The sequence below is a fragment of the Elephas maximus genome, chromosome 9 (assembly GCF_024166365.1).
Source record: "Elephas maximus indicus isolate mEleMax1 chromosome 9, mEleMax1 primary haplotype, whole genome shotgun sequence".
Lineage (NCBI taxonomy): Eukaryota > Metazoa > Chordata > Mammalia > Proboscidea > Elephantidae > Elephas > Elephas maximus.
In genome coordinates this window covers 26,492,344-26,517,513 of record NC_064827.1, presented here as the reverse complement: position 1 = coordinate 26,517,513, position 25,170 = coordinate 26,492,344, and the positions used below count along the sequence as shown (strand labels likewise).

Sequence of the window (25,170 nt, the reverse complement as noted above, 5' to 3'; positions counted from 1 at the left end):
CCGAATGCTGGTGTCTGCAGCCAGCTCTGGGTGGGGTTGGGTGAGAGCCTTTGGAAAACCCAGTCTCCTTTCTGTCCCTTGCAGACACAGGCATGCACACCCTCCTTTGGTTAAGTAGTCATTTTGGCAGGCTTGTCAGGGAATTGAAGGAGGACAGGTGTCCCAGCAGTCTGGCATGGGGCCTCCATGGTGTGGATTAGGAGGGAAAAAGTGGCCTGTTGCTAAGTGTTATGAAGTTTGCACCTTTTTTAATTCAACTCTCTCCCCCTACAATGTGAGCTTTCTGGCTTCTCCAATGAGTCTTATTTTAGTCCTACTAAAAATGAGGGCTCTTTAAGGTGGGCGATTGGTATGTGAAGATCTGAGATTAAGCTTCATCTAAGTTTGTTAGAGCATTATCTCACCACTTTATTTGTAGACATGTTTTTCCTCGTTTTCCGTGTACCCTCACTATTTATTGCTTCTTCATCCAAATCAAAGGAAGAAAAAGTGTAACCAATATAAACTGCTTTTATAACCCATAAACCCTCACGTCACAGCCTTCAAAGTTCTACGTTACGAAGAGGCAGGTATGGTTATAGGTATGGCCTTCATAGCGCCTATTTGTCCAGCCTCGAGCCCCTTCTTTTTATCAGTGACACTTCTGATCTGGTAAGGGCTTTAAGACTTTCCCAGGGGGCCCAGCCTTCCCTAACCCCTCCTACGTTGTGTTGCCATTTTTGCAGTATGTCACAAATTGTTTTCCATTGTATCATTTGCTTCTGAAACGTTTTTATGGTCGCCTGTTTTTCTGCAACCCTTGAGGGGTAAATGCTGAGAACAGAATTTTGGGAAACCCCAAAATCTAAAAAGACTGTACCAGACAATGGGGAAATACCCCTTCCCACCAAAGGGTGTTACAATTTGAGAAGGTAGAATGTTAAGTAAATTGTGAAATTTGTTAAGGAGATAGTACCAGGAAAATTGACCAAAAAGTCATTGTTTTTGGCCATGCTAGCCTTGCACAGCACTGGTGGTCATCTCCTGAAGTTTATTTCCCCAAGACCACCCAGTGCTGTATAGAGGGCCTGCACCCCCAGGTTGGCGTGTGTTGTGTGGGGAGCCTCAAATCTCCCCTGCAGTTCTCTCTCCCCACCTCCCTTCTGCTTTAAACCCAGAATAAAAACACACACATTCCTGTCATTCTCTTGTGCAGCACCTCCAGAAAGTGCACCTGTGTTAACCAGGGTAGGAAAGCCGTGGAGGGATGGTGAGTAGAAATAGAGAAAGATAGGAGAGGTGGAATAACCTGTCTGCTCCATGACCACTTTATTTAGCATAGAATCATTTCTTAGTTTAGTGAGGTGTCAACTTGGAAGGCACAGGAAACTTGGCCCTCAGAAGATGACACGGTGATGGTAATAGTAATTACGTATTACATTTTCAGTTTACAGAGTACTTTCACAAGCATTATCTCATTTGCCTCAGGATTGGGGCATTTCAGTGGGGTGAGTGGGAAGATAAGTCCTGGGTGGTTAGGGTACATGGTAGGCGCACAAGGTCCATGAGGTAGGGGCTAGGAAAAATAAAGCAGGGAGCCAGTTTCACAATTTCTGCTTATGCTGACCCCGAGATGCATACAGCACCACGTTCTCTGTAGTCATGCCTGTAACATAATTATTAACGTCCATTTTGGGTGGACTTTACCCTACACAATGAAACAAACCTCTTGCAGATTTTCAAATGGGATTGTTGGCTTGGTTAAACACACTTTCCTTCATGAAAAACTGACAAGTCTTTTTGCACCAGTTCATTTCCATCTTTACTACCTATAATATGATGCTTAGTTCCATCATCAATGTCGTATTGCACTTCCGTGTGTACATTTTTATCTAAGGTACCTAAAGCATATGTATTGTCTTTTTCTGTCCAAACAGATATGTGCATGACTATGCTAAGTTGCTATCTTAACCTAGCTCACTGTCCCATTTTGACAGCAGTAAACATAGAACCTGCCGGATTTTCTGTGTTTAGGATCCTGTTTTTGCTTTGACCAGTACCTCCTCTTTATTTTATTTGAAATAATATTTGTTAATTTTTCCCCAAAATTTCAACATCTCTGCAAGGCAAGTATAGAAAATGTACTGCTTTAAAAGGTACTCCATTCATCATTTTCTTATTTCTTTTTGTATGAGGGCCCAAGATTTAAAGATATAAAATTGCAAGGAAAAACAAGTATGAAAGGAAAATTCAGCAAAACCACAAACTAAAATTATACAATCTGTCACGTAGGGGTGAGAGATTGCATAAAAAGCACATTGACATTTATCATGATAGTTAAATTATAAATAATTTTGACAAAGTCTTAAATTAAAAAATGTTGTTTGTAATTTGTTTCTCCATTCAGAGCCTAAAATTGACATTTTGAAAAAAATCATAGCTAAGTTTTACATTAGAGGAATTCTAGGTTTAGTTTGTCTTGTTTTATTGATTGGATTGATGTAATATAGCTTTTATTTAAGTGATTTCGTTTTGTCATTCAGCATTTATCATCCACTTGCTCCTTGTGAAAACAGTTCTTTGCTTAGAAAAACAGCAAGAGGTTGAAGGACACAAGACATGTAGTGGAGAAAATGCCTGTTAAAAAAAAAAAAAAGGAAAAACAAACCAAAGGAGTGCTGCTATAGAAATAAACCCTTATTTTCTAAAGCAGTATTATTAGATTATTGGTTACTATTTAAAAAAAAAATATATAGGTATGTGTGAATGACTTTGAATATAATTATAGATAGCATTTTCATACAAGTAGACTATAAAATGTGCACCTGGAGGTTGTGGAACCCTATGATGCACTATTAGTGCACCAGTCATTTTATCTGGCCAAAACTCAATTGTCTTGTAGCCCTCAAGGCATCAATTTTAGCATTATTGCTCTCAACAACAGTATATTGAATATTATGTCAGTTAAAGGAGAATAATTATCGAGGCAAGTTAGGGTGGCTGTTAGTCTTACCACATATTGACTTGGTTAGCAGTTGGCTATAGATTGTGTTACTGGGCAAATGAAGATGTACAGTGAGTTGAACTGGTCAAGCTAGAATATCAATTGAACTCTCTCTGGGCCCAAACCTGCATCCTTAATGTACACACAGCTACCCCTGGCTTCAGAGACAGTTTTGAATGTGGAAGAATAGCAGGTGTCTGATCTGATTTTGAATTGGGGAGGGGGGAGGGGAAGCAGGCCATTTAAAATGATCATTTGAAAGGACGTATGAAGAAGATATTATTAAAAGGAAAAGGGAGGTGATTGTAGTTCCTCAGATTCATTTAAAAGACTACGTATCAGACACGTATCCTGTAGTGTTGTAATAAAAAATTACTTTTCACTCATGTGATTATCTCTGTAATTCATAAGCTAGCCAGCTAGGTAGAAAATGCATGGCATCATTTGGACTAGGATCATTGTAAGAGTCCACGTGATATTTTAAAGGTAAAGAATCTGATATTCCCCTGTGTATTTATTAAGATATTCACTCATAAGTACAGAAAATGTGAGGTAAATGTTAAATATTATTCCCCCCCCAAAAAAGAGGAAATATTCAATTAGATGCTAAAATCTAAACATAATAGAACAGAAGATGCTTTTTTCTGCTAACAAACAATTCTGATCTCAAGCCTGTGCCTCCTAGTACCTATATTGACGGTAAATTAAAGCACCCTACTGTCCTTTCCCCGTTTTCCCTGTCTTTGACTTAGGAAATAACAATATAGATGATTATCCTTGTTGAATTTAATCATTTAATAGTCAAGTTTTCACACAGCCTCTGTTTAATTTGAACATGTAAATGGATTGGCTGGGCTCGTATACTAGCCATTCTGAGGAACTCTTCTCCTTTGTAATTGGTCCCAGCCAGCATTCAGAGAACCATATCAGACATTCTGCATAATTAGCTGAGGTGTCAGCAGGCTTGTGAGAGGCAAATTTTTAGTCGTCTATGTTTTAAAACAATCAGAATGACTAGAATAATCAGTCTCTCAAAGAGCATTCCCGAGAGAATTTTGGGGGCCCTGAGTCTTGGGTGAGGAGCCCGCGTTATATCTGAGATAAGCTACATGCCGGACCCTCCACTTAGAACTTCAGTCTACATGTTAGCATAATAAAGTCTCTGGGAATTTCTGGAGAATATGGACTGTGGGAGTAGATAAGTAGCTTTCACCAACCTCTGCCACTTCTTAGTTTGCTCCTCTCAAGCCAGCTAAAAGTCTTCGGTTCCTAACCGCACTCAGCTCTTTGCCAAATTTTGGCCTTTGCAGGAAAGACTTTTTCTGCCTGGAATATCCTACTCCTCTTTCTACAAGGGAAACCCTGGTGGCGTAGTGGTTAAATGCTACAGCTGCTAACCAAGAGGTCAGCAGTTCAAATCTGCCAGGCGCTCCTTGAAAACTATGGGGCAGTTCTACTCTGCCCTGTAGGGTCGCTATGAGTCAGAATCAACTCGATGGCAGTGTGTTTGGTTTTTGGTTTTGACTTTCTACAAAGGTAAATTCTTGTCCTTCAGGTTTTGACTAAAGTCCAGCTTTCTCACGGAGGCCTCCCCTAACCAGCTTAACACATATTTTCTGATGCGAATCTATTTCATGACTTTAGTTTCCTTGAAGCTCTTATCACAATTTAAAATCAATCAATTAAGTCAAATGTCAGATGTTTTCCCTGGCTGCCTCACTAGAGAATGCCAGAAAGGCAGGCACTGAATAAATATTTGTTAAATGAATGGATAAAGAAACCTGTTTAACTTGTTGTAGCCTGATGTTTCACCGTGAACTCAGGGGACATCCACTAAACTCAGTTGGCCAAAGGGTCCTTGGTCTGTCTTCAGGCTTTCTAGGAAGTAATTCCTGTAGCAGCAGCTAAGTTGTTTAGGGAAGTAAGAAGAGTTGAAAAGCTCCCATGCCTCCTAGTTACTGGTCTGTGTTAAGAAAATGTTTTGTGGTATCCATGTGGTGGAAAACATCAATATTAAGGAAACACTGGTTCTTAAACTGCCCTTCGCAGAGCAGATTCACATATGTCAGCTCTTACACCGTCTTCTTGTAGATATTGTCAATGAATTAACATTTGGGTAGCTGAGGCTCAAAGGGGTTAAGGGACTTTCTCAGGATCACAGGAGCTACTAGTTGGCACAGTTGGTGCATCAAAGCTTCCCAAGGACAGGAGCTACCTACTTCTTGTTCCCCACTATAACTTAGTAACCAGTACTCGCTTAGAAAATGTTGGCAGGAGAGAGGGAGGAAATTTTGACCTCTAATTTAAACTTGGGTCCCTGACTTTATAGGCAGTATGTATGTTGGGTTTCTGTTTTTTGAAGACTACAATGGCTGTCTTTTCAGAATGTAACATATGATATTCTTGTAGCATTAGAATGGCTTTGCTTGGGGATAGAGAGAGCACCCTAGAGTCTTGAGCTGACAGAGTCACCTAAGCTCCCTCTTGTATTCAGTAGGCGTTCATATACACATCTGCCCTTAGAGAATGTTAGATGAAATTGGTTCCTCTTTTTGGCTCCTTTTCTTGGCTATTTGCGTCTATTCCCTTACAAGTTTCCAAGAGCAAAACTTGTTTTCTGCATTTGCTATTTATCATTAATACTTCAGTGTAAATTCAGTTCTTTGACTTACCTTTCCCAGGAATACAGCCCTTTTGTACTTGAGTATTTGTTAAAATAATAACCGTAGACTTTTTTACCTACATAATTAAATTCTAACCTTATCGTATAGAAGGAGTAGAACATTTGCAGTAGCTCTTCTTTGGGTCCTAAGAAACATATCAAGTTGGATGGTATCCCTAACTGGAAGATGGGTAAAGGAACACTGGCTAGTGAGTGAGAAGATTGAGTTAAAGTTTCAGTTCTACCATTGATACTTTGCCATTCTAAGCTATAGTTTCTTCATCTTTAAAGTCAAAGTAACCATTTATGTCCCTCTGGCTCTTCCCAGTGGCTAAAAAGAAGACATGAAGTAATATAGATGAAAAAAATATATATATAGATGAAAGCATTTTGCAATTCTTACTCAATAAGTTGATATCTTTCACTTATACCTATCTGTACACAAAGCTACCTCTGACCAATTATAAGAGGGAAATACCAGATGCAAAACATGTTATGTCTAAAGATGTGAAATACTTAGAAAAAGATAAGAAGTAAGTTTTAGGCTTTGGTCAGTATCAGCAAGGTAAATGCCAGTTATTTTAGCAAGTAGACCCTATGTTTTAGCAAGTAAAACCTAGTTGCCTATACAATTATAGTTTATTTCTCACTCTCAGCAAAACCCGAGATGATTTGGGGACAGAAGATTTAGGGCTTCTGCCATATTATGGCTCTGTTATTCTGTAGTGTTTGGATTCCTCATCTGGGTGCAGTCAGAAAGTTGAGGTTCTCTGATGGAGGTTTTCATGGGCCAGTCCTGCAAGTGGGGTAGGTCATTTCTTCCTACATGCCACTCATCAAAACTTACATCTAAATGGGGCCATGTGAGTCAGCAGAGCTAAGACACGTAATCCCTGGCTAGGCAGCCATTCCCAGTAGCTGTTTGCACCATGGAAGATGAACACAAGTCTCTGCTACACTCAGGTATGATAGAACAGCCATAATCTATATTCTTTTTACACAGTTGAACTAATAAAGCTTATTGTGGCAGAGTTATGTGGTCAGGGTAGGTTCACGAGTTTCAATCCTAACCCCAATTTTTACTGTAAGATAAAACCTGTTGCCGTCGATTCAATTCCAACTCATAGCAACCCTATAGGGCAGGGTAGAACTGCCCTATAGGGTTTCCAACAAGTGGCTGGTGATTCAAACTGTCAGCCTTTTAGTTAGCAGCTGTAGCTCTTAACCACTGTGCCACCAGGGCTCCCAGATGTGTCAGATAGGCCTGTGTTTTTACCTACTTAAGCTTCTGTTCTCTCATATGCAAAAGAGGGATAACAGTAGTACCTCAGGGTTGTGAAGATAAGAGGATGTACATAGAGCACTTAATAGTGCCACTTGGTGTAAGCATCCATTAAATGTTAACCATTACCATAGTGATGAAGATGATAATGATTTACTAACTACCTGGTCATTTTAGAATTTTGTTCTAAAAAGCTGCCTTAAATTCTGGATTTTTATGTTTCACTATGCCTCAGCAGATTGCCTTCCGTCAAGTCAGGAAAGACTGCTACTATTCAATACACACAAAAACATATGCACACATATATGGGCATATGTGTGTACCTGATTACAAATGGGAGACAGGAGTATAAGACCAGGGACTTTTGAGTGGGACAGACTTGAGTGTGAATCTTAGTGTCACTTATTGATACCTTTTTTAAGTGGCATAGTGGTTAAGAGCTCAGCTCCTCACTGAAAGGTCAGCAGTTCGAATCCATTAGCCGCTCCTTACAAACCCTGTGGGGCAGTTCTACTCTGTCCTAGAGGGTCGCTGTGAGTTAGAATCGACTCAAGGGCAGCGAGTTTAGTTTGGTTTAGATCACTTAACATATTTGAACATCAGTTTCTTCATCTATAAATTGGAGCAATTATTGGGACCTATCCAATAGGATGGAAACCCTGGTGGTGTAGTGGTTAAGTGCTACGGCTGCTAACCAAAAGGTCGGCAGTTCGAATCCACCAGGCGCTCCTTGGAAACTCTATGGGGCAGCTCTACTCTGTCCTATAGGGTCACTGTGAGTCAGAATCGACTCAGCAGCAGTGGGTTCAGTGGGTATCCAATAGGATTGTTGAAAGATTAAGTGAAGTTATATTTATAAACCGCTTAGTACACTGGTTAGCTCGTAGCATCCTTATTAATGTTAACCATTACTACATTGTATGAGTGTACACGCACACATGTTCTTTGTGTTTGTTTTTTAAGCAGTGACTTACTGAATAAATGACACTATCACTTTTACCGCCTTTCCATTCCCCTCTTTCATCAACTTCTATCCTCATCCAAGCCCATGGCACAGAATGAATGAGTACTTACTGAATTTGTGAAAATGATTAGAGTATCTAGGCTTTTAGCATGTTGTACAAAATAAAACCTATTTAAAATAGGCAACCTTTTCTGTATTATCTGACCTTTCAGATTTTTGGGAAATTTCAGGAGCCAGAAAGAAGAGTGGACCGAGGTATAAATTCATTTAGGCAGTCTCTCAAATAGTAAATTTTATTGATTAATTACTCCATGCTGGGTGCATAAGAACAGGGCTCTCAGGAAGCACACACTCTTTAACAGGTAAGGCCCCTATAGCAGGTGAGTTGTATGATCAAAAATACAAGAATGTACAGATGACCCATAGCATTGACACAGAGGAGGACATGACCACTGACATGTTTGGGGGATTATCTGACCCAGACTAAACACTGTGTTATCAGCCCTATGATATAAGGTACAATGTATCCTTTCATCATGTCAGACTTTCTCAGGAGAAGAGGATTACTTTGGTGAATGGTCAAGATTCCCCGTCTTTGCCAGGGATATACAAAAAGTAGATGGTTCAGGGCACTGTTTAGTGTTCTGTGTCTGTTTTCCAGTGTTCGGACCACGCGACAAACATCATCCCAGCAATCCTCCTAACCTCCCTATTAGAGAGGTAGTTTCAGAGAGTATCATCCTGGGTTTAAAAGTTTCTGTGGCTAAAGACCTTGTGCAGGGTCAAAGCTGTAAGTGGAACACAGGGATTTTGAATCCCTTGCCAAAGCTCTATTTGGGCAGTAATGAAAATAAACACCTTATATCCAAGGACATGGCTTGATGTTTTGTGCTCAGAGTTAAAGTAAATACAGGCCTCCCCTTACCTTGCAAAGTAGAAATAGATAGCTCACCAGATTCCAGGAAGGACTGCAGGGACTCCTGGAATAAGGGTTTGTGCTTGTGGGACTTTCCCCATGAGGAGCAGAAATGAGCCCACAATTCAGTGGCCAGTCACCATTTGATAAGAACCAGTTCACGTTTGCTTGGCGTGGATATTCTCTGTGCTGGCACCAATGAAACCTTGACATTTCCAAAACAGACTCTAAACATGCTCTGTGTTGAATTCAAAATGAAAAAATCTTGAGCTTTGGGTTCAGACCTCAATTCTAGCACCAATTACCTCTCTAGCTTTGTGTATAGAACATAATTTCTATGAACATCATTTTCCTGATGTACCTTCTGAACGGAGTTTTGAAAATAAAGGGAATTTGTTAAAATCTGTGATACATAGCGTAACTCAGTAAACTGTAACTCCTTCAGTGGAATGACCTCCAATCTCTGCTCACCCTTCAAGTTCTAGAGCAACAGGATCTTTATGATTTTTTAACTGTGACCTTTTCTAATATTTCCTTGATTTTTCAGAAGGGGCAGGTGGAGGATGAGAGAGGCCTGCAGAGGAATGGAAATCTTTCTAACTGTAGCAAAAAGGCATAGGAAGTTTCTCAAGACCCAGCCCTAGTCTATCATCTGTTTCTTTCAGTGACCTATGTTTCAAGAACTACTGTGCAAAATCAAGAAAGGCTATGAAAAGTAGAAAGTGAGATGAAGATCTGCCTGGGTTTCTGGAAACTTTTGCTAAATTCTTGCAGATGGGACAAACATACATAAAGATAAATTATTTGGTTTATGTATGGTATCCGTATATGTAATTCCGACAGCAGTTGGAAAATAGAAAGTGGGCCAATACATTTGCTAGTAGAATCAAAGTGACCACTGCCAAATTGAATTACTCTAGGAAGATGTGTTGAAAGAGGAGAATCTTAACGAAAAAGGGAGATGTTACTTAATAGAAAGGATGGAACAAGCATTTCCATACAGGAAAAATGCTGTGTTGAAAAGAGGTATGAATGAGTTTCTGGTGGGGAGTTGAATTTTAGTTAAGTGAGCAGCTTTAAGCTGTGGTGTTGGTGAGTCTGTTTATGCCCAGCCCAGGCCTGTTGATCAAAATCTTTTCTTGATTCACCTGGTATTTGCCTATCACCACCCCTTTGTAGTGAAGCCTCGATGATTCCTGGTCAGTATACCTCATGCACAGTCACTGTCTTGACAGTGGAGGCTTGCATGTTGCTATGATGCTGAACAGGTTTCAGCAGAGCTTCCACATTAAGACACACTAGAAAGAAAGGCGTGGCAATCTACTTCTGAAAATCAGGCAGTGAAAATTCTGTTGAGCACAGTGATCCAGTCTTCAACTAGTCATGGCAATGACACAGAACCAGTCAGTGTTTTGTTCCTTTGTGCGTGGGGGCAGCTAACAACAGCAACCACCTCTTTCAAAGGGGAGTGACTAGTGATTCTGATGGTTCACAAACTCTGCATTTGTTGCAAACACTAACCTTCAGACACAGAAAGGCAAGTAACTAGCTACCACCTCCATGAACAATTGTTTCAGAAACTCACCATTGAGGTCTTGTTACTATCTAGGACATATTTGCATGTGTTGGTGGCAACTGAGTAACCTATATTCCTTTTTTTCTTCTTCTTCTTCTTTCTCTTCTCAGTCAAGGAAGACTTGGAATGGGTGACTTGGAATGTAAATGGTATAGAGCTAGGTTTGTGTTTCAACAGTGGAATGTCCTGCATAGGTACAATAGACCATAATGCCTAAGACCCCCAAAATAAGAGACAAGATAATGGCAGATATACATTATCTTTTTTAGCACTCATGTTCTATTTACTGTGTGTTTCTCACTTGTCGCTCCCAGAATACCATTTCTCAGACACTTTCGGAACCAAAGTTGCTCTTGGTAAGGAAATGCTTTAACCTGGTTCTCTTGTTCTCATGTAATTTTCCCTCTTTAACAAAGCCATAATAATAGCATCAGAGGCAGCTTTCTAGTTAGTATGAGTAATGTGGTTACTGTATTTTCTATTTTTAATATGTTTTTCCTGCTGTGGATTATTTTTTTCTTCTTTTTGGTCTTAAAAAGAGCAGTTGAGTAAATGTGGTAATTCTAAGGCTGTAGTGCATACTGCATCCTCTCTGGGATGCATTTCTGAAGGAAGGCTCTGTGCACAACAGGAGTTTTTTTCAGATTCCTTAGTGGAGTAAATAGGAGAATGTGTGGAACACAGGCCACTGGAAATACTGGCGTATGGTCAGGCTAGGCCAGGCTTCAGAGAAATTGACATTTAAACAATAAAGTATCTATCCCATAGGTTTTGCCTCTAGAGTACTCCTTAAAATTAAGATTTTATTTTATTGTGTTTTGATAAGACACAAAATTAGGTGGCTAGGGAAGTGCTTTAAATTGGTTCATCCATTTGCCTCTTTTTAAGCATGTACGCATGTCTAGGAATTTTAAATTAACAACACACAGAAAACCTTAAATTCTCCTTGAAAGAGTAATTAAGAGCTACTTGTCTCTGTGTCCTGTCATCTTTGCCAGAATTAGGGTTCGTGTTGAGTATATTCTATCGAGTCAGTCATCATTCCATCAGCAGCAGCGATTGCTTTTCCACGTATTGACATGCTTTGGGAATGTCTGCCTTGCAGTAGCCATGGGCTTATGCCAGATGTTGAGATCCATAGGGGCAGTGCTGGGAGCTTTTCCATTCTGAATCCGGGTTCCAATTCATGATAGCTGAGCCAGAGAAACTGGGTTGAATCTGTGGCCAAAACCACGGTAAAAAAAAAACTTTTTCTCTCTTTCCCTTTTTGTAGTGCTTTATTGCTTTAAAATATGACTGTCTCTGTCCATTGATCCTCCAGTGACTTTACGTTGGATTCAAATTGTGGTCTCTTAGGTGAAAAGGTCAGTGTGTTATTCATTCAGCGACACATCGATGGAGATTAACTGAGAGCAGTACAAGACATTTGGATCCTGCCAGACCTAGGGCACCTGAAGGAAGTTTATTTCTTTTTTCCTAGGCCCTCACATGCCTGCTGTGGAGGAGGATGGCCCTGTCTTCTGGGAGTGGGAGAGGGTTTTGATTGGCTGTTAACTGCCTCAAATCTGAGGCCATAGGCATAAGTGAGAACCCCTGAGAATCAAACATGTCATCTGTGTAGCATCACCTGATTTAGTGCTTTTCCTCAAGTCTCCAGTGTCTCAGGGGGCCTTTTTCCGTTGCAGGACTGATCTTTCAATGAGGTGCTAGTGTCTGTCCTGAGCAATAACAAGGAAAAACCATGAAGTGTGAAGGACGCTTATTAGGGGGGTAAATGTCATTAACGCCTTTGTCGCCTTCTCTGCAATCTGAATGCTCTTGTCAAGAGAGCTGACTTAGTGAAGCCTCCTTGAAAACCATATAAATGGAATTTAAGATGCTGAAGTTTTACATTTTAATTAAGCAAGTCCATTAGCTCCCTTTGCTTATTGATTTTGTAGCCAATTACACATGTGTGTCTTATAAGGACAGTCCTCTAAAGCTATTCAAACACTGGTTTAAAAATTATTTTAAGGGTTTGAGCAATAGTTGGCTCACTGTAAATCAAAGTTTTAGGTAATTTTTGGTGGTTGTGGGGTAGTTCTACTTTTCTGTTCTATCTTTACAGATATAGAGACCCATATACTCAGGTACACAATCACAGTATGCATGTTTTCATATGTGATTTGAGAAAACAAAGCATTTTCAGTCACTTAGTCTAGATTAATGAAAAGTCTGAAGCATAGAATGTTTAAATGATGATTTTATTATTTTCAGTACATAAACAGAAATCTCTCTCCAGCTGTGCATTCCCCTCATGTAAAATTCTAGTACTTCCCTTTTTAAAAAAAGTTCGTATACAAAGATTTGCTCCTGTAAACCTCTACTGCATGTGTGAGAACTTCAGATTAATTTCTAGTTACTCTGTGTTGTGTCTTTGAGTTACAAAATAAAAAAATTCATAAAAACACATTAAATAGTTGTATGGTGGGAGGATTAGGTACAGAAAAAAATTTTCAACATACTATGCATATTGAATTTTAATAAAGAAAAATGAATTGTGACATCTAGTTAAAACACTGGGGAGGTAAATTCTGAAAACTTAGACATGTTAGAGATGATGAGTGAAAATTAGTTACATGGCACTCATTATTACTAATGTAATATGTTCTCTTTAATGTACAGTCTTTGCTTCAAATTTAATTCAACCCCCTCCCCTTTTAAAAATTCTCATTAGGGCACAGGTTTCTTTATTATTATCTATTCATTTATTTCATTTCTGTTTTGAGGTTTCAGGAAAAATTATTCATTCAGCAAATATTTACTTGAGTGTATGCTATGGGGCTTGCTGTGTGCTGGGTTCTGGATTACAAGTGGTAAACAGATACACACCATGCATTCAATAAACCAAAAACCAAACCCACTGCAGTCGAGTGAATTCTGATTCAAAGGGACCCTATAAGACAGAATAGAACTACCCTACAGGGTTTCCAAGGCTGTAATTGTTACAGAAGCAGACTGCCACATCTTTTCTCCAGTGGAGTGGATGGTGGGTTTGAACCAACCACATTTTGGTTAGCAGTTGAGTGCTTAACCCCTGCACCACCAAGGCTCTTTTTGTACTCTATTAGGTATTAGGTCTTTGAATTTAGTGGAGATGGGGGAGACAATATCTTGGTGGCTCACACTAAGCTAAAGGAAATCAGAGGTCCTTAGAGTACATATTCTAATGAATATATAAGCGTGACCTATAATGCGTACAATAATGAGTGATAAGTAGACTCCTTGGACATATTTCTACCTAACTGGGAAAGTTCATGCTTTAAAGAATTTTAAACATTGCCCAGAACTCTTAGTTGTAATATGTTTAAAACTCGGTGATTAAAAGACTGAGTAAACAACAGTGATTTTCAACCCAGCCCCCACTCGAGTTAAAAACATTTTTTAGTCTGAATTAGTGAGAATTTGCTGTTGATTATGGAAAATGCACCTATTTATTAGATCTCAGAAGTTAAGCAGCAAGAAATGCATTTCATTCCATTTCCTTAACTCATAAATGCTTTGATAAGTTAATGAAAATGTATTTTAAAATTCCCTTTTAGTAGAACCCAAAGATGATTGTTTTAGCCTTATCAGGGACATTTTTAAAACTGTGAAGTCACTCACTGAGAACAAGATGATCTCCAAGGAATTAAGATTGCCAAATCCATGTGGAGAGGATGGGCCGTTTAAAATGTAGATGTTTTATATTAAATTGTGGTACCTGTTACAATAAGGGGAGCCTTGGTGGCACAGTGGTTAAGAGCTCTACTGCTAACCAAAAGGTTGGCAGTTAGAATCCACCAGCTGCTTCCTGGAAACCCTATGGGGCAGTTCTCCTCTGTCCTATAGGGTCACTATGTGTCAGAATTGAATCGATTATAACAGGTTTTTTTTTTTTTTTTTTTAATTATGATAAGGAGTATCAAGTTTGTTAGTTCTCTTCACTTAGTACGTAGAATTTTAGTTCTTCGGATTGATTATTGGACCCAAAAGTAATAAAAAAAAAGTAATATATGTGTTTAATTAAGAAGGTGATAGTCTTCTAGTGCCAGTAGGTTCTTCGTAAGGAAAGTGTTCGGTGGGATTGAAAGAAGAACCATCTGACAGCACCATCTGCTTTGTCCTTTTTTTCTACCTTACACCTGGAGCCAGGCTGTTAACATAAATTATGATTTCTAAGGTTCACATTTTGGGGTAACTTTGACAAAAAGATGTCTGGAGTACCCAAATTATCAAAGATAGTAAAACGTTTTCACAAATGATTTTCAAGGCACCAGATGGAAGGAAGCTTTACTGCACTGTATTTCCCATATAGAAAAGTATCTGGGGCCCATAAGAGGTAACACCCTTGGAAGGGGAATACTTCTTTAAAAGGAACTTTATAAAAGAATGCCATAATATAGGGTTTTTATGTATGATTTATTCATTTGAGAATACTGCCTTGAAGGCCCAAACAGCATCCTAGGTGTAAATTGTGGTTTCCCAGACCTGAGGAGTGTCTGATAGTTTAAATTTCACACGCTTTTTTAGATTTGCCCATGCCACAAGTCAAATATGTCTTTCTATGAGTCTTGTTGCCATTTATTTTAGTCCAGGTTTGGCATTTGTTAACATTGTTGCATTGGGTTTCTTTATGAAAGATAACATACCTTCTCTCACACGTTACTCTATATTGATACAAAATCAAGGTGGTAAAATAGAAACACCAGTGTTATTTGATGGCAAAGTAAAGGCGTTAAATTTTTCTAGTGCTCTCACTTTCCTTTTTAAAGGTTTATATTTAATAGTTTCGCTTAGTAAATATTGTCTAAATACTGAGGATTGCTGGGTGGATCATGGCTCTTTGGTTGTTCTCCACTAATTTATAGAAATAATACTTGTGAAAGAGTAATATGCCTGTGTTTAATGCAAAAAAGACTTTTAAAAACACTTCACAAAGTATTTTTGCAAATACTACTGTAGTGCTTTGAGTGAGATGCAAGGAAATTGAATATACTGAGGAGTTGGATAGCATCAGACTATAGTGGAAAGATAATCCTATAATCATGGCATATATCCTTTTTTGGAAATGATATTCACAAAATTAAAGCATATTTTCCCACAGAATAATTGTATAGATGATAAATACGTGTAAACCTGTCTGGTGTTTTTCAAACTGCCCACCTTTTGGTTAAGAGAAAAGTTCTTTACTGCTATGCCACCAGGGCTCCAATTCTGTCTAAACTTCTTTGTGTTAAATCCTGAACCTCTGAAATGGATGAGGAGTGTTTCCATGCTTAGAATAAGTTCTAAAAGATGTCATACAATTTTCACTTTACAGGATTTGTAAGCAGATAGAAGTTAGTGAGCTTGATAGATGCCAGTAGGTTAAATTTTTTATATATAGCACAGAGATGGATATTTTGAATGTTTAATGTTGATTAAAAAAAAAGTATACCTACTAAATAGAAGGAACACCCCCTGTTTGGCTAAACTAACCTTGAAAAGCTTATATATCAGTAGGTAAAACAGGCAAGCAATGTAAACAGATGGATTGCTTTTGTTAGTAAAAATTTGGTTTAGGACAATAACCAAAATTTGGCTTAGAAAATTTTTCCAAATATTTCTCTTATCTTAGTTCCTTCCCAAATATATTTAGGGGAAAGAATCAAATATGAAGAGTCATCTGAAAGATGATTACATTTTCTTTTCTCATTTAAAATAGAGTGTTAGCTTGAGTAAGAATTCTAATAAGTATTTGTGAGATATAAACAGAGCTTTATTTAGTGTTATAGTTAGTACAGACAGGGCTTAAAATACAAGACTGAGGGAATGAGGGGAACTTTTTTTTCTCCTTGCTAACTAGGCTTTGCAGTTCATGTTTTTGAAAAGAAAGGATACAAATGAACATAGAAACAAGAGACCATATTTTTGTAAATTTTAAATTGGGGGGTTAGAAACATGTATGTAGGTAAAATAAAAATTCATACACCCCAGCTCTTTAGTGGTTTTCTTTTAAGAAAATCTTCTGCAGCAAAGAATTTTGTAGAACCTCACAACAAGAAAGTTTACATTGTGTATTTTAGATGACTTTTATTAAATTTCATCAGTATCTTATACATTTTCACAGTATTACTTGCCTTTAACAAAGTCAGTAAGACTGATACATAGAATAGTACACAGAAGCATAGGGAGAGAGATGTAGAAAGGTGGAATGGAATCAGAGCACCAAGGGCATTGACTGCCAGCTTATGGAGTTTTATTTCATTGGAAGTTGAACACATGATGTTTTTTAGTAATAAGTATATCATTTATCTATTGCTGCATGACAAACCTCCTAAAATTTAGTGGCTTAAACCAACCACTGTTTTATTATTGTCATAAATCTGTGAGTTAACTGGGTAAGTTCTGTAGTCAGCTGGCACATGGAAGAGGATGGGGGGAGTGCTTTGTCTAGGACGGCCTAGTTTATACATTGGTTGTTGGATTGGTGTGGCTGGCTGTTGGCTGGGGCAGTTGAGGTAGTAGCAGGGGACATGTTGCTCATTGTTATGGATTGAATTGTGTCCCCCAGAAGTGTGTGTCAACTTGGCTAGGCCAGGATTCTGGCCTGTCATCTGATGCGCTACCTCTGTGTGTTGTAAATCCTGCCTCTGTGATGTTAATGAGGCAGGATTAGGAGCAGTTATGTTAATAAGGCAGGACTCAATCTACAAGATTAGGTTGTGTCTTAAATCAGTTTCTTGAGAGAAGCTAGCAGAGAGATGAGGGGACCTCTTTACCACCAAGGAAGAAGAACCAAGAGCGCACATCTTTTGGACCTGGGGTCCTGCGCTGAGAAGCGCCTAGTCCAGGGGAGGATTGATGACAAAGATCTTCTTTCTGAGCCGACAGAGAGAGAAAGCCATCCTCTGGAGTTGATATCCTGAATGTGAATTTCTCTTTGTTAAAACCATCCACTTGTAATATTTCTGTTATAGCAGCACTGGATAACTAGGACACTCATCATTCAGCAAGTTGGTCTTGTCACATGTAGATAGTTTCAGGGTTCTGAAGAGCAGCAAGAGAGGGCAAGACCAAATGGGCAAGAACTTTTGAAATGTCTGCTTGCTTCTTATTTGCTGATACCCCATTGGCCAAAGCAGGTCACATAGCCAAGCCCAGAGCCAGAGTAGGAGATGACTGACTACTCAGACACACAGGTAGAAGGATGCATGAGCAACTTGGGGACCATTACTGCAACAATCGTCTACCCAATTGATGCCTTAGGAAGCTTCATTTGGTGGTGGTGTCTGTGCGGAGCTAGGGAGGAAGAAGTCTTGAGCCAGGCTGTCTAGTTTGGAGGCCGTCACAGCAGCTCACATTACAGGGAATTAAGCCCTGTATTAAGGGTTGTTGCAGGGAGAGTAAACATCCATCAGTGTTAAGGAAACCCACTTGCTGACTAGATGCAGTTGATGAGGGGGAAAAATGGTCCTTACTCATAAATTACTTCTGGGCTTCAAGAGTGGGTATGTGAGAGCCTAGAGAACTAGTAAGGTTTAGATGTAACTGTTTGCCACGAATTTAGGACATCCATGGAACTTCTTAAACCTTTATCCAAAAACATTCGTATGAAGTGAGTTTGCATCTTTGAAATTCCAGTTTTTTTCACCTAGTGTTTTGAAATTCATGGTCTCATCCCAGCGCTCTGTTTACCATCAGCGTTGTAAAGATGAAAAAGTGACAAAAAGTCTTTCATCTTCTCTACTGAAACACTTGGGCAATTTTGCCATAAATAAAAAGCCTGAAAGTTTGAATTTTCTAGTTTCGTTTAGCAGAACTCTGCAGGTACTTAGAATTTTTGAGAATTTAGTATGTACAGGTGTTTCTGTGAGATTAGTTTTATATTTAGAAACATCAACTGTTAAGAAAAGTTAAAAATTTGGGGATACCAACAATTTTTTTGTAAAACTTTTATTCTCCAGGATTCAGAGCCAGAGTTTCAAAGTTTTGCTTCTTTTTTCAGCTGTTCGCTTTTGATTTTGAAGTTTAGCCCCTCCAAATTGTGAACGCTTTCTGAAGATACCATGCCTAGGTTATTTATGAAAGTATAGAGAAGCCATCTTCCTGTTAAATAAACAGATAATTTGTTTGATCATTGTTGCCCTGTACTTACTATGCACAGATAGAAAACCATTGTGTGGCTTTCTTACAAAAGAAAATAGAGGTATTTGAAGAAAAAGCAACCTAATACATTACTTGCTTCTGAAAGAAAAACATGCGATCTATCATTTAAGATTAGGGAACATAATGTAAACTGTTATGCATAAACAAATGGCATATTTCAGTTCTAATGAAGGAAGAGACATGGAGTTTTATAAATTCTAATGTATTTTTATAAATTTCTCATTTATGATTAAAATAATGTATACAAATGAGTACCAATCAGATTAAAATTAGGTTACATAGTTAGACGTTCCATTCCTGCATTTTTATTGTGTGATTTTTCTCATGCGAGGTCAGTGCTCAATTAATATAAAACCAAAACAGGATGACTTCCACAATTTTAGATTAGGAAGAAAATTCTCTTCTCCTAGAGTGGATGGCCTTTCCCAGTCACTAGATGATAAATAGAGTTACCAGAACTCCTTAGTTGGCCTGTTGGGGACCATAGCATTTGGATCTCACACATACTGATTGATTCATAGAATATGGCAACTTATTGAGTAGTTAGGGCAAGTTTTATTATTGCTTTATGGAGAAGTAAACCAATACTTGATAGTAAAACTAGTACTCGAATTTGATTCTTCTGGTATGACATCTAGAGTTTTTTGCACTATATAATATTTTCTCTTTGAAATAAATAATAATTGGCATAGTATAGGACTCTTTTAAAAAGCATTTACAAAAGTACTGATATATTTGATGTTCACAATCAAAGTCTACCTAGGATAGAGTTCATTGTTTTTAAAAAACGTGTTTTAGAAGGCAGGCTTATAATTTCTATAGTTAAATTGAAATCTCCTGTATTATTCATAAACATGACTGTCTCAAAAGTTGATTTTGAGACCACATTTCTCTCTAATAAAATTCACTTCTATAAAATTTTCCCATCTGCTGTAGGAAGGACTATAAAATATACATTTAACCTCTAGTAATATTTATTCTGCCTTTTTCTGCTCATTGTTAGCTTTTGTAAGATTTCTGAATGGTTTGCTGTTTAGTTTCAATATGTTTTGTTTTAGTATATGATTTAGAAATAGCAGTAATGTTGAAAAATGTAGTGTTTGTTTCAAGTTTATAAACTAGAGATGGAGGGAATGAGATTGTGGATGTGCCCTGTAATATAAATAGGCAGATTTTTATTCCTATCCAGATTTAGTTTTAAGAATATGAGTATTTGATTCATCCTGATTTTCATCTTAGCAGATATTGGTACAGGTTTAACTAAAAGTAATTTATCTCTAAATTTTCTTATATTTTGTCTTGTATAATCTGTCTTGTTTTCCATTGGCTTTGATTCAAAATTATTTCACTTTTCAATGCTTTATTTCTTAGATATAATTTTGTTATACATCAATACACGGTTTCTTAAGAACACAAAAAAGAGTTGCAGTGGTTAGAATCGAATTTACTATAAACACATAATAATTTGGACTTTTAAGGAAAAAAAACCTGTGTGCCTGCAACTTAATCTTGTATTCGTTCCCAGAAGCTGTGCAGGGTGTTCTTGTCCAAGGCAGAAACCATGTATTTCATTTGTCATATCTAATGTTTTCATATCTAGAAATCATGCTCCATGTTATGTTTTACAAGACTTCATAAAAATAAGTGATTCAAATAAAATGTATAGTTTTTTTTTTTTAATCTGTTATAGCAAAATTATCTTTCTCTTGTATTTCCCACCCCCAATGGGTACAGATGGGATTACAAAGTTTAAATGAGTATTTCCAAATGAAGTCTACATTTTAAAGCTAGACAGTCATCTGTTATTCAGAAGAAGCTAGTGGCATGCGCATAAATGCTGTTTTACAACAGCTCTCTGAAGGAAAAACCCTCTTTGGCAGTGTTTGCTGATTCCTATTGTGTAAATATCCCACCCTGGCTGATTTCAGCCCACCAGCATGAATCACTGAACTAGGAGTTGGGAAAAGATGAATAGTATCCTCTGTTATATAGTGTTTTCACCATGCAGATACCAGTAGAGGTAAATAACTTCAAGAGCATAGGTAATAGTAAAATATTATCAGTAATTAGAAGTGATGAATTTTGTGTATTACCTTTGTTTTTATTATCACTTCTTTAAGTTTATACAGTTTAATTTTTAAGCTTACAAAAATTCCTGAACCTTCAACCATTAGCTTTTGTGGGCTGGTACGAACTGGCTCCGGCACATGGGTGTAAGAAGTCATTTCCTGTGACTGGTAGACAGGAAAGATAAGTTGTGATTGACTCCCACAGTGGAGGAGGGCGTCTTGTGTCCAGGTGCCCAGGGAGGAAAAGCAACCATTTTGTCTTTTCAACTCCAAATACCAAATACCACCTGGTCTCATAAATGCTGATGTTTACATTAATATAAGGCCTCAAATGGGAAGAAGTAGAGCCTTTTTAATACAAGAGCAGAGAAAAATTTTAAGATTTTATTACAAGATTTATTCTTAATTCTTTTTTCCATTTGTGTGTTTTTTAGTTATTGCATACCTCTCAGTTGAATATTAAAAGAAAAATATTTCTGTATTTGCCAGGGGCAGATTCTATAGTTAGTATCTCCAAAAGCCACCCTAATAGCAAAGATAATCCATTTAAATTAGATTTCCTTGACAGGATATATAGATACTATATGTGTAATGTGAAATTTTAGATGTGTTGTTATAAAGGAAAATAAACTGGAATCTCTTAAAATTGTAAATACATGCATTACTACTGAGAAAATAAATTCAACATTGTACAGTTTAAGAATCTGATGTAACTAATGTCAGGATTTTAAAATGTATTTCTGTCGAACTTTCTTATTATTAAAAAAGAGGAACTTTCTGTTTTGCTGTTGGCAGCCTATTGGTGGTATTACTCAAACATTTTGAATAAATTATATATATAAAAAATATAATTGATTTCTTTGGGGGAGTGCAAGAGATCTCTAGACAAATTTATTTAGATGGGCTGACAGAACTGCTAGTGTGCATGGTTAAAAAGAAAAATTGGACATATTTTGTTTGTAACCCTTTGAGTATTAATTCTGACCAGATCACACTGTAAATAATGTTAACTGTCATAAAATAAACACAGCCGGGGTTTGCACCATATGTTTTATAATTATTTTGTGGCTTCTTTTTTTTTGTTTGTTTTTACTGAAATGGAACCTACTGATAGCTCTGTGAAGTTATGTTTATATAAAAGTAAATTATACTTGTACTTTAGCAAACTTGGCTTCACAAACCAATGTCTCCAGGCAGTTTTTGTATTAAAAAAATTAAATGAAAGAAAAGCTGCTGTCTCTCTCTCTTTTCTTTCTTTGCTCTTCCCCCAGAAACGTGGTCTCAAGCAGAAATCTGCTATAATGTCTTTGTGCTGGTTTCTTGTTTTTGCACGTGGGAAGGAGCTGCGTTTGGAATGAATGCCACACAGAGGTGGGAATCGCCTAACCACGGAACTCGCAGAGGGTGTTCGGCTTAAGTAGCCCTGGAGTGGCCTTTCAGACTGAGGCTACTGTGGTCTCCTAGTTTGTTTTTTATCTTCCTGCTTGCAAGTGTTTAATGCTGTGTCAGAAGTACAAACTCCTTTAGAACATTTAGGTAATTTTAAAAACTGTTATTATTTTCGTAATCACCACTCTCCTCTTGATCTCAGGGGAGGCTGGGCACCCTTGATGGTCTTTAATAGAGCATTGGAAACTGATAATGCCAATAGGAGGTGGGTAAGAAGTTCATAATGTGCCAGCCTCCCCCTGCCCCTTCCCTGCTCATTGCTAAATGTGTCTCTTGGCAGATCTGACAGTATCCATAATTATCAGGCACCAGGAGCCCTGACTGCAGCAGAGCTGCGTCTGCACGACACCTCTCTGGCTCTTGCTCTCCTTCGTCTTCTCACGCCTAGGCTTGCTGGCTCACTCACGTCACAGCCACGGCCTGCCGTTGGTGAACTCATTTCTCTCGTTGTCAGATTCTCAGGCCCCAGAAGTTCTGCCCACACAACTTACAACATACACCATGATGTGTGGTGCACCTTCACACAGTAGGCGTTTCATAAACTTTTGTGAATGAATGAGAAAAATCAACGCAGATGTTTCTCTTGGCATTACAGTTTCCATTTCCCTTACAGAAGTGCCTTTCCTACTCTCAACGGAGATACTTAGTGCAGTATGTTTTCTGTAAAAGCTCGTCTTGATCAATGCCTTCTCTTCTAGACAGAGGTGGTTCAGTTTTTATAGATTCCTGCAGGAAAGGCATGAACAGATTTTCCCCAGATTTCTGGAGGGAGCACAGCCTTGACGACACCCTGATTCAGACTTCTGGCTTCCAGAACTGTGAGAGTAAATTTCTGTTGTTTTCAACCACTGCAGTTTTGGTAATTTGTCATGGCAGCCATAAGAAACTTACAGAGGCCTCTTTCCACGTTGGTGTATATAGATCTCATCCATTCTTTTTACCATCACATAGTTTTCCACTGTGTGAATGCACCATAATTTATTTAAAATCATCCTTTATTGAAAGATACTTGAGCTGTTTCCATCATTTTGGCTTCATGAGCATTGTTTTAGGGAATATCCTTGTACATATGTAACATTGTATATGAGTATTTTTGTAGAATAGATTTTTAGAAATGGATTTGCTAGGTCAATAAGTGGGTATTTGTAAAAAGAATTATAGTTTGAATAGACAATTCATGCACCTAGATACACCAGCTACCCAGCTGCTCAGTTACCCACCTTTGATGCAACCCCTTTCATTAGTGTCTTGTATGTCCTGTCAGAGATATTTTCTTCCTTTTTTTTTTTTTTCTTTTCCACTCAGTATATATTGGAGGGAAGGTAAAAGTAGCTGCACTTATTGCTGTTATTTATTGAGTATGACCTATGTGTCCTCCAAAATTTTGTGCTAATTTATATGACATTATTAAACATGACTTTTTTTTTTTTTTTTAATGAGACTGGCTCTCTTTATTAACTTGAATATCACTTTTTCTCTTAATTTTCTTTCCTTCTCTTAATAGCTGTTATTATCCTACTGGCAGAAAAATATGTATACTCAGGAATTTTTCAGTTTTTATAGAAAACATAAGAATTTGTTGAGGAGAGTTTCAGCTAAATCTATATTGAGCTCCCCAGGCTTTGCAGAGCAACTGAAGTTGAGAAAAACTCCGACTGTTGATTTCCTTAATAATAATACATGAGGTAGCTTCCTTAGAGTCTACTTAGTTTATGGTCTGTAGTCATGGTAGAATAGCATTAATAGTAATTCAAATCAAGCTCTCAGAAAAAATTATGTAGCTTTTCTTTAAAATGCATCATTATTATTAAGAACCACAATTCACCTTGTGGTTATCTCAGTCTTTCTCCACCTGTTATCTGAGCTCCGGGATGACGTTGCCTTACTTGGCGAGGCGGTGTTCCAGCGTCTCATCTCTCCCACCTTAATTTGGAGCGATGCGTTGTATTTGGGTGACAGGCAGTTGTTCGTGCTTGAATAACTCAGGATTTGAATTCTACAGTTTGTGGCATCCATGTAATGCTTAGCAGTAGGTACAGCTGTTAACTATTCGCTTATAAATAATCTTTTTCCCCTCTCAACCTGTCTCCCAGGTAGTGTACCTGTCACCATTAATAACTCTTCCGCAGCTCCCCGATGATTTGACCCATCAGTTGTCATTCACAGAGAAGTAGTGCTCTGGCCTGCTGTTGAAGCTTATGCAGCTTGCTTGAGCTGTTCAGTCTCCCCAGCAGCTGTATTTTTTTGAGTCTCCTGACTTGCTGGAAGTTGGGTTGATGGGCTTCCCAGGAGGGCAGCCGAACACCTTCTCATAGAATTTAAGAAAGGTGGTATCGTGTTGTGGGCTATAGATGATAAGACCTCCCACTTAGACCCCACAACAGGGCCAGAGGGAAAGATGGGGGAGAGTGGGGGTGGGGTGGGCATTGGGTAAGGACCAACAGCAAACACAGCATTCCTTTCTCTTTGATGCTACACCTGCGTGTAACTATTATGGCATCATCATTATCCTCTGATGTTTGCAAACTTGGGTTGGTCTATTTGAACTCATTAGTGGATCCATCTGGTGTGGCATGCTGCCTCTATCTAAAGCTTAAGCTTGAGTTGCTGTAATTCAGGAGAAGGGAAGTCCTTGGGTAGTTCTGCAGCTCCTCTGTTTGCACATGTGCTCACTTGCCACCACCGTCTCTGCCTGAAATGTGCTGCTCCCAACGTGTCTCCAGGATAATTCCTGCCTGCCTTTAGGTCTAAACATTTTTCTGGGGAGGGGGGAGGTGGTGGGGGTTGTCAATACCATTCCAACTCATGGGACTCCACGTGTTGTAGAGTAGAACTGTGCTCCATAGGGTTTTCATAGCTTTGATCTTTCAGAAGCAGGTTGCCAGGCCTTTCTTCTGAGGTGCCTCTGGGTGGTTCAAATCACCAGCCTTTTGGTTGTAGCCCAGCACTTAACCATTTGTGCCACCCGGGACTCATCTTAGCCATCACTTTTCCAGGAAGCAGCTTCTGCTATCCCTATTCTGTGCTGGCTGTAGCCCCTAAGTGTCTTCATGGCAATTTGTATTTATCTTTTAATTTACTATATGATAATTACCTGCTT

At 38.4% G+C, this 25,170-nt stretch overlaps 1 protein-coding gene across 19 annotated transcripts in view; it reads left to right on the top strand.

The window, feature by feature from the left end:
* BNC2 (basonuclin 2) overlaps positions 1-25,170 on the top strand; it is a 487,890-nt gene that overhangs the window by 343,165 nt on the left and 119,555 nt on the right. The window contains exon 1 of one of the 19 annotated variants that reach the window (XM_049895259.1): positions 123-25,170. This exon is cut by the window's right edge and continues 15,987 nt beyond it. The exons of the other annotated variants lie outside the window; for them this stretch is intronic. The gene's annotated coding sequence lies outside the window, so the exon portion shown is untranslated. Of the gene's footprint in view, positions 1-122 lie in introns of those variants that run through there. 19 annotated transcript variants of the gene reach the window in all.